Here is a 15,369-nt window from a genome sequence, read left to right on the forward strand (position 1 = left end):
TGACCGGATGTGCTAAGGGAGAAAAAATATTTTTACCGAAAATACCATTATACCCCAACGATTTTCCAGTTAAGTTTAGAAGAGTTCAGTTTCCAATAAAAGTCTGTTTAGCAATGGCAATAAACAAAGCTCAAGGTCAGACTTTAACTTATTGTGGTGTAGATTTAGAAAATAACTGTTTCTCACACGGACAATTGTATGTGGCATTTTCTAGAGTTGGAAGACCTGACCATTTGTACGTTTATGCACCACAAAATAAAACTCTAAATGTAGTATACCAAGAGGTTTTGACTTAAACCATATTAGAATTGAGCAACTACGTATCATTTGTAGATATTCATAAAAAAAGTTATATATAATTATAGAAACATTTTTTAATAACAATATGTGTATCAGAATCATTAGTATCATTTGTAAATACTATTATTATTATTTTTGTTGTCTTTATAATTCAGCAACTACTACTTTTTTAGCACTTGATAGAATTAAGTAAAATACATTTTTTCTTCTTTAAAACACAACAATTTGTGTTGATTTAAGAATTTAATTTTGATAAAACAAAAACTACACACGGGCGAAGCCGGGTAATTCAGCTAGTATTATATATAAGACACACTGCAATATAACATTTATACATAACACTATTAAATCGCTCGTGCAATATGCAGTATCAAAACCCTCACCGCGGCCCGTTTCTTTTCATATTTTTCTACCGTTTCAAATCTTCTTTTTCTCCCTTCTTCGCGACAAAACGGCAAGAACCACAAACGGCAAATGCTCACGGCGTGAGGGCGGTGTGTGGTGGGTGTGGACGTGCGGTAAAAAATAATAAATCGATTTCCTCTACCGCGGCACCCCCTTCACGGTGCCGTATACATTATACGTATAGAACATTTATATACAATATACATAATATTATATATAATATCGCCTACATATTTATACGATATTTTATATTATATTATTAAATATTATCACCGCGACGACGACGCATCGCGGCCGTGTATAATAATAATTCGTAAAAAAGTAGGTATATAACACGCAGCGACCACGATGGTGTGTTATATTTGATTAGCATCACATTATATTATAATAATATCCGAAATATGCGTTTATATAGATTTTTATTTATTATTAGATATCATATATAAATATATAATATACACGGTAATATAGGCACCTACTAAATAACAAATGTGTGTGTTTTTTTTTTAAATATTATATTTATAATATTATGCGATTTAAAGTTGTTATAACTAAATTACTGTGAGAAAAACATAACTATTCGTAATTATATTCCTGCACTCTTTAGGCCTTATACCCATTATTGTGCCTGTATAATCAGTGTTGAAAAAATAACATATGGCACGATTAACAGATAATTTATTAAAGTTTCAAAATATTACATTATTTTATAACTAAAAATTGATAAATTGCAATTAATACAATATATTCGTTGAATTTGTCAGTAGGTAGCTACTTGTGGACCAAGATGATGTAATAATATTGATGTTAAAATAAATTAAATTCTACTATGAAAAAAACTATAGTTATTATAGTAACCTATAGCGAAATTAATCATATTGGTACATTTTGAATCTTGATTAAGAAATCAATCATTAACCATTTTTAATTTATAAATATAATGAGCCATATAATAGCCGTACAAGGTGCCCCATTTATATTTCTACACCTATTATATCGATAAGTTTAACTTTTTTTGAAAATATTATTTTAACATACCCAATTTGATGTTATTGCGAAACAAAATTTTAATTGTTTAATTTTTTACTATTTTTAATAACATCATAAAATACGCATTTTAATTTCATAATTTACAGCAGAATATTTTTCGGAATATTTCAGTACATACAAATCGAGTTTTTAAGAAGTAGTTCATAGGTACAAGACAGTATATATTTAAAGTTTAGACAGTGGAGAAGCTAATATTTTTTGGGGTACCCTTGTGCCACTTAAGTCCGCTTATCAAAACTTTAAATACTTTTAACTATAATTAATTACTCGTTGTCTTGCAATAAAGCAAATTATGTATAAAAATATTTTCAAAATAATTAAAACTTTTAGAAATAATGAGTGTAAAGTGTGGACACAAAAATGTGTCAACTTGTTTGTAATGACAAATTTAATGAATGAATACTTAATAAAATGCATGAATTTTAAATCATAAATATATATATATATACAGACCATATACATTTTAACCATCGGTTAATCATTGTTTTTTACACCAACGCTGCATGGAATAATAATATAATAATTAATATTAAATTTAATTAAAAAGCGCACCTTTATGCGGTCTACAATCAAGTTGACCGCGTAATAACTAATAAGTTACATATATTAAAGTTACATTACCGATTTACATTTATAACTTGTAACTTGAATCAGTTACGTAATTTTCAAATAACTTTAAAATGTAGGTAGGTATTGTATTATTGTAACTTAAAATAAAAGATACAATAGTTCAATGTATGAAATAGCAGCACGATTATTACTAAGCTTTAAAGTTTAAAGTTTAAACCTCCAATTGGCAACAATTATTATAGGTTATCTATCTGTATTTCAAATTTCCAATTTTTAAATTGGTGTTCATTTAGGTATTGTATAAATAAAAACAATATTTCAATACTTAAAAAATTAAAACTCGTCCAATTATTATTTAAATGTAACTTAAAATACATAAAAGGTAACTATAACTACTTATTTTGCTTTATTTTCTGTCTTCACATATTATTGCCATATTAGATGCAACAATAGTAATATTACAGAAACAATTATATATAGTGTTATAAGTGATATATATAAGTGTATCATTTTATTTCTAATATCGTTGATTATAAATAGGCACTATATATAAATCATTGGACCTATTTATAATCAGTGATAATATTAAAGGATTTGTTCTAATATATTTTGGTGTGATAGTTTGACTCATTTATAGGTTAGGTACACAATATTGCAGTATAACTTGTAACAATTGTAACCAATTGCATCCAATCGACTACAGCCTATGTAGGTAACTGTCGCCCGTCATCCCTGCAACATTTAATATCTTGGCTACGCAAAAATAACACCCGAGACTTTGATTTTTGACTCAAAAGTCATACGGTAAAACCCTATACACAGGGTTGGCATTACGTCGATAAGTTCACCTAGCATTTACGGAACATCACACGTGTTGCTGACGCGTATAACGATAATATTTTATACTCGCTTAATCGTAGTCGTATGTCGTCTAGACGGGCGGCGGCGACGGTTGGGCGTTTTGACAGCTCTGCGTAGCCACACCTCGATGGCCTTCCATTGGTTTGGTGTTCAGTGACGACCGTGTGCGTATATATGTATATATTTTTATTTTTATTATTATTGTTATTATATTAAATGATGTGTGTGCACTGTGCACACAGCACACATTCGACGACTGTTTCACGTCGGACCGGACGTAAACACAACAATTATTATTATTATTATTTTTTTTTTCTAATAAAAAGTAAAAACTATAATATTTGAATATTATATTCACATATTTTTGTAGCCGGCCGCCGTCTCGCCGTTTGCTTCCACGATACGCTTTTAAAATACATAAATTAATATTTAATATACTTTGACTATTATTACATCGTATAATGTATATCTTAAACCATCGCTGAGATACAATATCCTGCGCATGGATATAGTGTTATGTAATACAGTGTTGATGATATTCTAACAATATAATTTATATCCAGCCGCGACACTATAATATATACAATGATGTCTAAAAACGCCGACGGTGAAAAATTGATTTTAAATCGACAAAAACAACGTAAACATTATAACATCAATATAATATGAATGTGTGTATTCGAAATGACAACTATATATTATATTATGTTGAATAACAGTATACTGTCTATACTGCAGTACCGTGATGGTATATTATCATAAAGAAAACCGAAAATGTGTCTAATATGCTATACGCGTACAAGTGGGTTCGTCATTTAGAAGGGTAGTTAAAAGACATTTTTTTTTATAAATAATATAAGCAGTATAATAGTATTGTACATATTTTGTATACGTCAGAATAATGTTATTATAATTCTACTTTGATACAACTTTTTTAATTACACCATCTCACAATGACTATAATAGTGAAACTCGGTATTGCAATAATACAATATTATTCAACCATAACATATACGCCATATACGTCTGAAACTAAATAATATTATACAACAATATAAATTTGAGTTTAACGTTCCGTACGTTTTGTTCCGAGTCTCCGAGATATTATTTAGATTTTCATTTCCGACATGACATTAATTATTGTTGGTATTTTAATTTTTAATTTAATAAAACTCAATTCAAAATGTACGTTATTGTATATTTCGAATTCGTATATAAGATAATATTTAAAAAATAATTAATAGATGCATCAATAAGTTATGTACAATTTATAATGTGATATAGGTAACATTATTTGTACAGCATAAACGATAAAATAAAATAAATCGTTCTAATATTTTCTACAATCTATTTATTATAATTTTAAATTCAAAATAAATTATTTCTTTATATTGTATAGCATTACAGTTAGTACGGGTGCTAGTTTGGGTGCTAATGTATTATGTTAAAAATATTAAAATATTAAATAAGCCAACTATTATAACCATTTATAACCATTATAATTAATTAAACCTCTATACATTTGCAGGCAACTGCAGTAAATTACCATAAACAACTCGAATGTTTTTTCATTATTTTATAAACCTATTAAAAAAATAATTTTTAAACTTTTTTTAATACCTACTTATTACTTATTTTATTCCCACAATCTATAAAAAAAATAGGTACAATAAGAGTATCTCGGAGTTATTGATATTTACAGAACTGTTTAGTCAGGGTGCCATTTGGGTGGAGGCGAGCTGAAATTTTCCGCCTTGGCCTTCAGTTTGCCAATCTTTAATTGCGTATTTTCCTATTTGTTTGATATCCTAATTTCAAATATATAAGTAACTATACTAACCAAATTTATGCGTTCAAAAATTTAAAAATAATAAAAGGAAATGATAAAGTACTTACCTAAAATTTAAATATTTTATATTTAATTTATTAATTTAATGGTTATGTATGAAAGCTAAGTATGTTTTTGGAAATAAAAATTCTATAGTGCAAACACGAAAAACGTTTTTTTAACTGGTGGTCGTGGGAAAAAATTGGGTTTTTAAATTGTTTTCACACCCTTAAAAAAACTGAAATGGCGCCCGTGTATTTAGTATTGAATAGACTTAATTTGTAGAAGCCACCCATTACTGACCGCTTCTAGGGTTTTAGATAAAAATGATTACCTACGAGATAAATAGATTAGGTAACTATACCAGTTTCTTTTAAACTTAAAATAATATAACTTTGAAAATTATACTTGATAAGATTTTAAAATAATGTTGAACAAAAAACAAGTTATTTATTAATATTGCATGGTGCATACCAATTTATATCGCCACGTATAAGTATTAAATACAAATTTACATATATTAAATATGTTCAATAACTATGTGAGGCTGAATTTTACTTGTTTTGATGACTAATATTATTGTTTTAAATTATCCATAAAATATATTTTTGCAATATTTACAATTATAACTCCTTTTTTTTAAGCAGCATAAACTATATTATATAATAAACATTATACCAAGGACTTATTGTCTTTATGGAATAATGAATGATTAAATGGGTGATTCACCAAAAATGCTTACCTCCATTTTTTTCTTCAATAACGCAATCATTCAAAATATGATATTTGGAATTTTCAAATACATATACTTGACGACCATATTTTCCAATTCTTGAGATTTGATGCGTAGAAGTGTCTTGCGGAAATACAAACTTCTGTTTTTAAAATCACTCCCCACCACATTTTTTTGTACCTACTAAAAATATTTGATAGGTAATTTTTCTGAAAATGGTGACGCATCAAAATCAAAATTCAATCTAGTAGTTTTTGAGTTCTTTAACTTTGTGAAATAACTACTAAGTATAATAATTATAGGTTGATGCCTGATTTGGAAGATATGGGAGTTATGGTGATTTGAAATCTTTAGTAATTATTGATTTATATTTGATTCTGCTTAGGTACCTATATAAAGTCATTTATGAACGCTGTCATTCAAAAAAGTAAATGACTTGAAAAAACGATAACGATAAAAAAAATAGTAAAGAATACAATATTTTTATAACTATTATTTTGTAATGTCTTACGAAATGCCAATACTTCTACGAATAATTATTTAATTTATTGGTATAATTATTTAAAACGGTTGTTTAATGTTAAAAAAATTACTCTATCTCTTTTTAGCGCAAGCTTTGCTTTTAAAAATAGAACCAATACTTAATTTATTTTATCTTATTATTATTTTTATCATCTACGTATATTAGTAATTTTATGTCAAATAAATATTAATATTATTATAGTATATAATATTATAACAACTGAAAGTACCTACGTGAAAGTCAGAAACTATGTGATGTAGGATGACAGTGTTGTGTAAGTTTCCTCGCCACCTTTCCTTGTTAAACGACATAATATTAGATCGTTCATGTTGTTTAAAAGTATGAGGTATTACACGTGGTGCGTTTTTTTTTTATTGTGGTGTCTCCGGTAGGCCTAATCCACATCGTAAGCGAGAACCCGCGAATGCCGATCGACTACAATTATAATAATTTACGTAGATTGGTACAGCGAAAACTGCACTTATCGCGGATAACATGCGTCTTATAATCTTGTACTCTTATACAGTAGTTCATTAAAATAACACATAATATAAATAAATAGATAAAAATCACATTTAATAGGTTTTAATTTAAAATTTTTTATTTTGTCGCAGTACGTCATTCGCTCAATTCCAGCTTACTAGACAGTGTTGAGTTTTAATGTTTTTAGTGTCCTTAGCCACTGGAAACACAAGCAAGCTGCAGGCACCTAAGGCATTCGTATATTTTGTCACATTCACGTACTATTATTATAAGTCCAAGGAGTAAAAATGAGTTAAAATATAATGCCCTCCCTAGATGGGTGCTTATTTAAATTCAACACTGTCCTAATAGGTACTATAACTTTATTATTATTTATTATTATTATAATTATATTATTATTATTATTATTATATTTTCCATATTCTATTATAATATATTCTATTTTATTTATTATCATTTAGTGATCAACCAAAGTCCTAATTCTAAGTCTCCAATTTCTCACTTCGATTGGACCTCTCTATTCAACATATTATCTAAAAATATGTCGCAGAACTCCTTCGTAAACATTTTTATACGGTCCTGAAACGCTGTGTTTGTGTGTGTATGAGTATGACGTAGGTATGTGTAATGCCAGTCGACGATAGTTGTGATGTGTTGGACATGGAGATGAAATGTTGACCAACGAGGGGATTACAATATTAAATAAAATAATAATTACACATAATATACGAATAAAAGTATAAAACGCCGCGAACAATTTTAATTCCCATCTACTAAATTTCCGAAATCCTCTAGACACTGAATTATCTCATCTGCCTTATCGCAGATGCACATGACCATGGCCTATAATTATTAGTATATGAAATAAGTTTAAAGCTATTATAGTACTTGCGTAATATTGCATATTTATATACTACTATAAATTACAATAAATACTCAAAATACTTAATAATAAGTATACTTATAATGTCTAATAAGTATAATGAGTCTAAATATATAAAATTATTTTACTTGTTTTAGGCATCTAGTTTAGCTTATCTGAGTTGACCAAGACTTATATCAAAATAATTTTTTACTATTACTCGGATTCAATAACTTTTCTGTAAAGCGGAACGGTGATGAAACATTGAGATACATATAAAACTATTTCAGATTTGTGTTCTGAGAAATTAAATCTTTTGTTAATACATAATTGCATTCATTGTTGATGTGTCTATCCAAATGAATCTAAAACGGTGTAATGGTTTTATATTGAAAATAAAAAAACTATATTCTTTACGAATAATTAAAGAAACTAAGGAAATTTAATAAGAATCTTGGAAAACTTTTAGAAATTATACATTAGAACCGTTAATCAGAAAAATATAAATATTATACATAAAAACTAAAACTGATGTATATTATTCAAATGTATTTTGAACAAAATTAAAATATTAATAATATTAAATTCTAGTCAAGTCTAGGAAGTGTCACTACTGGGAGGCTTCTTTCAACAATCCCATTCATGTTCACGTAATATTTTTAGCTCATATTCTTATTGTGCCCCCAGGGTACAGATTGTATATTTCATTAAAAAAAAAAATAATAATAATAATATTAATAAAAAACTAACAGTTACAATAATATATGGTTAATTTCTTATATATTAAAATAAAATATTAACATAATATTATAAACATTAAACATATTACCTATTTATAACCAGCATATTAAATTATTACATATAATATGAATAACTTGTTTGTTGTTTATATTCCTATATTTTATATTATCTTTGTAGCCAACACACGATAATAATATGAATTAATACCAAGTACTAAGTAGATACCTATAGCGCCCTCCACAAGGGCTGTCCTTTGAACGAACGGAGCTTCAAGATAAATACAATTTGTGGCGCCTAAAGTTTTAGTTTAATTTAGTTTGGGTTATGTCCATATTGCAATCATCATTTTATTATTGGAATACGTAAAAGATGTGAAAATATTATCAGCCATTATACTTGAATACTTCACTGAATGTTCACTAAAATACCTACTTACTTAGGTATATCTTTAATTTTCTAGATCTTAAATTTGTACATTACCTCGTATCTTGTAAAGTTTTAACTGTACTAGTACCACTAGATAATATATAAGTATATTACCACTTACGTCTGTCAATATTGGAACACATTCATAAATCAGTTTGGAAAAAAAATAAACGAAACGTACAATATTAGGTACCTATATATATTAAGTAATTTAATTCGAAAATGTATTGTGAACGTTAAGAATTAAAATTGTACAATTTTAATATACCATGGACTTAATGGAATGATAAATTATAAAATGGTTCTAGGCACTTGGGATAATTTTTCATTTTCTGCAGTGATAGGCATAATTACACTATTGAAACTACTTAGTGCTATAACGTTATAGTAAAACGTCAAATAAGAAATATCACGTAAACGTTTATTTCAGACTTATTTAGTCAAGGTTTCACTGCTAATATTTACTATATTCATCAAATTATACATCTTGTTTCTTAACTATCATTAAGTCGCTTATACCATTTTGTAGGTACCTATACCTGATATACGTATTTATTAGTGGTATACTGGTATATATTATATGCAATCTATTTATATGCAAATCAATAATTGTGAAACATTATCAATGGCCACTGCAGAAGGCTGAGGGTGTCTTTTAATAACAATAAAAAAAGATTTACCTATAGAGATCGTTAAAATTGTTCACTTACACGATATGGTAGGAATAAAATATTATTTCACGTCTCGTAAATATTTGAAATAACAATAAATGAATAGTTGCGATGATATTTTATTCAAAGTTAATCAAAACAAGGTCGGTGTGTGTGCTTATAAAACTAAAACACTAATCAAAATTACATAATCTCAATGGCAATTTAAAAAGTACCTACGATTTGAGTTAATGACATATATTTCATGACCTACATTTTATACAGTTCCTTATTTTTTCATAATGACAATGTCTAAGTGACTATTTTGCTGTATTTTCAACTACCTACGTATAGGTAAGTCGTACACGTATATATTTTACGTAAAACGAATCCAAAGCACGTTTCACGTACAGGGTACAATAAATCATAAGCCATATTCGTTGGCAGATCATAAATAAATTTTTCTATAGAGAAACGTTCAAAAAGTAATAAAATGTTACACGCAAGACAGATAGTAAAAAAAAAGGTTCAGTTTTCATACATTTATAGGTATTTGGTATTTGTACTGGTATTATAATATAGGTATATAATTATAGGATTATAGGAATACAACTACGTAATCAATTTTGGTGAAATCGTTTTACTTAAATATTTTTACAACAATAATATTACTATATAAATATATTTAAATATAAGATAGGTACTACAATATTATTACGCTAAGTTTTTAAAAAACACACGACACAAAATTGCGAACAATACACGGTACTTATTCGTTTGACATAAATCAAATACACTGAAACTTAAACGTTATTATTATTTATTAATCTGTAAGTTCACCTTAAAATCATAGCTATCATAAAAGACAATCTATGACAGACATTCGTCCGCGTGTAAACAATTAATCAACCAGATCTGAATAAATGCAACAATATGGATAAAATATTAATCAAATTAAACGAAATATTGGAATTAATATTCTATTGCTACTTTGCTCCAAACGTGATCAAAAGAGTGTAAAGGGAATTCCTTCGTCTTGCTTCACATTTAAACTAGGCACTTACATTTTATAGCTTAACTTCTTCCCTCACGATTATAACCAACGATTCTATACCCTTATTACTTATTCTTTCCATGAAAAGTCTGGCGGATCGTATACGCTCAGTAAATAGGTATATTTCCAATCGACCTATCAAACCTCTCCTCTAAAATTGACTGTCCCGAATTACTATCTCGTGTCAGTTTAAAATATGTTCCTTGCCACCACAGGTATTTGTTATTCTGTCCCTTTTCGCATACCTCCCTCTTCGTATACTTATTTTCTTAACTCTATCAAATTATTTGTATCGTGTTCATTGTTGCAAATACCGATTCATAATTTTCTCTTCCGTATCAGCCTGACAAGCGTCTGTATTATCTATTTATATTTATATCGCTGTACTATTATATTACCTTGTTGTATGAAGTTCGACCCGTGTTGTAAAATAAAACAAAAATAAATAGGTATTGTTAAATTTAATGATTTAAAGACAAATTAAAAAAAAGCTTTTTAACATAGGTACTCATTTTCCTTTCAAACAATATACAAATTAAAGACTTTGTGTTGTGTACCTATCTGCAATACTATATACCTAATGGATAATGGATAATACATCTGGATTAAACAAATATATAGTAGGTTGTTAGTTATTTAAGAGAACGCATACGCCCGCCATACGTCCGCAATTCTGTGTTGAAACCTGTTTAATAACGGTTATAGGTTCCCTATAACTTAGCATAATTATTACAAAATCAGTTTTTAAATTATTTGTGTATAGTAATTTATTCCATTCCACTAAATAAGTAAAAATGTACTTTTTGTGAAACTTATACTTTATATAATTTTCCTGAACATGTTTTACTATTTGGATAGGTATTCTAATGATTCTGTCTAACAATGTAAAAAATCACTGCTGAATCATTCCGTTACTAAGAGGATGCCGTACACGCGGTTTTTTAGGTGTTTGAAATAGGCAATGATTTATTTAAAATAAGCTTTTATTACATTAAATGTCATGTTTTTTAGATTCTGAGTGAAACGATGAATGTATTGATTTTACAATGATGTGTGTTTTTTTTTTTATTTTTTTATTTTTGTGTCTGTGTACACGATAAGTAGTCGAAATAATGCTTCGATTTTCGACTTCAGTATCTTGTTCGATGGGAAAGTGAATATCGTTGGTGCATTGGGGAGGTCAAAATTTTAATTTCCCAGTAGTTTTCAAAAGCGATGTGAAAAACAAAAGAAAAATTAAGGAAAAACGGGAATTTTTACGCAAAATCGATTTTGGTTATTGGTGTAACTCTAAAACAAATGACCGTAGATGCATGAAATTTTCACTGGTTGTTTATATTTGCATTTTCTATACACAATAAAATTTACAAAATATTTTGACTCTTTTTGAGCTGTTTACGGCCATTGTCAGTTTTCAATTTTTTTAGTTTTTTTTTCTATAAATATCAATAAAATTTTATCTGTTGAGTAAAAAAGCTTGAAAATTTAATAGAAGGCTCCTAGGTTATTGTTTCAAAGGCAGATGAAAAAAATTAAAAATCCTTAGTCACAGTTTTTAATTATAAGCATTTAAAGTTCAAATTTTGACAAAATACGGAAAAATCACGAAAAATAGCAAATTATTTTGAGTTGAAATTCATAAAAATTTTTCTTTTTAAATCTAAGATTTGAAAATGTAATATAAGATTACTCATAAGTTTGTCTACCTTTATCAAAAAAAAAATGTCTAGAAGAAACTTAAATTAAATTTTTATGAGCGTCTGAAATTTATATTTTTACAACATTTGATATTTACTCGATTTCTCATGTAACAATTTTCTTATTTTATTGTAATTAAAAAACAAATGACTGTAGATACTTGAAAATTTCACTGAATGTTCATATTAGCATTTTCTATACACCATAAACTGTTGAAAATATTTTGACTCTTTTTGAGCTGTTTACGGACATTGTCAGTTTTCAATTTTTTTAGTTTTTTTTTCTATAAATAACAATAAATTTTTATTTGTTGGGTAAAAAAGCGTGAAAATTTAATATAAGGCTCCTGATATATCGTTCTAATAGCAGTTGAAAAATATTAAAAATACATAGGCACAATTTTTTTTTATAAGCATTTAAAGTTCAAATTTTGACAACATTTATCAAATTTATAATTTATTAATTATTTTGTGGTTAAAAATGTATAAAATGTTTAACTTTTATGGCTAAGGATTTAAAATTTAAAACAAGGCTCCACGTAAATAGGTTATATATAAATTACTTTATTCACAATAATATCATCAAATATACTTGGTAATATCATAGGCTGACTGACCGTTTTCGCTCAGAATCGTTTTTCTTATACAATGATATTATATCATTGAATTCAAATTTAACACCATCCATTACAGTGACCCACTTGTAACCTACTGTACAGCAGAGCGACATCCACTTATCCACCTTTTTTTTTAATTGAGATACACACATTTAATAACCATTAATAAAAATAATAAATCAAGAATTAAAAAATGTATTATTTATAAACAATATATATTTTAAACAATTGTCATTGGTAAAAACTATACAAAATATTTTGAAATTAAACCATGGCTAGATAAAAATTATTATAAATAATTGGTGTAATGAAAATGTCAAGTTTTTATGGATTATACTTCTTTACTAATAACTACAAAAAACAAAATTGATTTTGTCAAAACTGGTTTTGGGTAAATGTACTTGTTTTCCCGCTATTTTTTGTTTCTACTTTTTCCTAATTATTAGGAAAAGTACTGTGAGTTTTCGACTCACTTCTCCCCAAAGACCAAAGAATACACTCTAAATCAAATTTTCTACCAGAAAGTTGAATATTTTTTATAGCCCAAAAAGTGATAACGGACATAAAAATATTTTAATGTAAAAAAATATACACACACATCATTGTTAAACCGATACGACATTCACTGCTCTAAAACTGTAAATAAAATATTTATAGCTACACAATATTACAATTTTACAAAAATAAATAAATATTTTAAGTAACTGTAAGATGGTTGTATGGTTTAATACAACTGCAGAAATGTATATATTTAGAAATTTTTTAGAATAACTTATTCAATGTATTCGAAAGTCATTGATAAAATTAGGTCATTAGGGTAATAAATTAATTTATTAAATCACATAAATATAACGTTTTATTCATTTTATAATATATAGATACCTACTAATTCAAACAATTCATATTGACAAATAATAATAATTAGATTCAATTATTGGAATAATCAATAAATTTAAATTGTATGTTTGCAGATATTGTACATATTAAGTAAGAATGTATTCTTAATATTATATTATATTTTAATATTTAAATCTTGACATATCGAGGACAATTATTATTATCTTAGATACTTAGATTTTCATCGAATGAACAGAAAAATACCTACATTTTTTGTAATTATTTTTATTTGTATTATAGCCAACTGCAATGTTTGCCAAAATATTTCGTGAAAAAAAAAAAGTTTTACTCGGATAATATTTTAAGTTGTACAATATGTTCGAACAGAAATGCAGTCGTAAAATTAAATAGTATATCGTATATGCTTACGAAGTTATAAACATTTTGGCGTAGGTATAGCTGAATAGCTGTATAGGTAAGTACTTACAATACCTATAAGTCCTATACATATATTAACGTTATGGATATAATGTCCTTATAACACGTGTTTAAACAATAGTTTCAATAACGTTTTATCACTCCTAATTTATATTTTGATTTTACAGTTGCGTCTATAATATATGCCTATAAACACCCATAAAAGTTAAAACCTTTGTATAACGTCAATGTTATTTTCAAAAACGTTATCGCTGCTAAAGTGTTAAGATATATTATACAGATATAGGTATAGTTATAATAGTTACCTGTGTAACTATAATATGTTTAATGAAGGAGACAATTTCACCGGTTTCCGTTTCTACATAGAAGTACCTATGCACCATTGTATAAATGATGTTTAAATATATTGAGATAACCTAATATCGAATAAATGACACAAATATCGATAAATCTCAACAAAAAAATATACACCTATCGCAATAACAATGTGTTTAATGTCTACAAAGTACGAATCGTGAATAATTCAAGTATAGAACGATAATAGAATAGGTATTAAATTAGATTAAAGAAGTTTGTCAAACCATCAGCCCAAATAGTTGGAAGTTGGAACAAACAAATTTAATGACAAAATGTTCCTGGACAAATAATACATGGATTTGCATCAAAAAGATGTTGTTAAATAAACGTATAGTATTATCTGCAGTATCCACCCACCCAGCCAGCCATGTATTTTAAACCGGATAAATAGTTAATACAAAATATTTAAAACCAATAATCATATTATATTGTTAGATATGCAGAATGTAATTTAAAGTATATGAGACTATATAACCAATGACCAGGTTTTCTAGACGTATTCTTGATTGAAAAAAAAAAGGGAATAATTACAATTTACAGAGTAAATATTAAAATAAAGAGCAACGGAACTCGAGAGGATATTTTTATCTGGTATTGTTTAGAGACGATTTTTTAATTTAAGATATTAAAAACTATGATATTAACATGAACAAGACGGAACAACGTGTCAATATTTATTTCCAGTAAATTCGATAAATTGATAATGTTGCATACCATAATGTAATGAATACAAAAATAACTCGTTTACTATATAGGTATCGTATAATAAAAAAATAATTTAACTATACCTAATACTTTTTTTTTTTTCATTATTAATTTATTTATACAATCTGTAAATTTATTTTTTTACAATAGGTACAAGCGCTGTGTGAGTTGATGGGTTGGAGGCTTGAAAGAAGAATCCATCCAGTGATGGAACTTCTTGACAGATTTAAAT

Source organism: Metopolophium dirhodum, chromosome 6 (genome assembly GCF_019925205.1).
Source record: "Metopolophium dirhodum isolate CAU chromosome 6, ASM1992520v1, whole genome shotgun sequence".
NCBI classification, from domain to species: Eukaryota; Metazoa; Arthropoda; class Insecta; order Hemiptera; family Aphididae; genus Metopolophium; species Metopolophium dirhodum.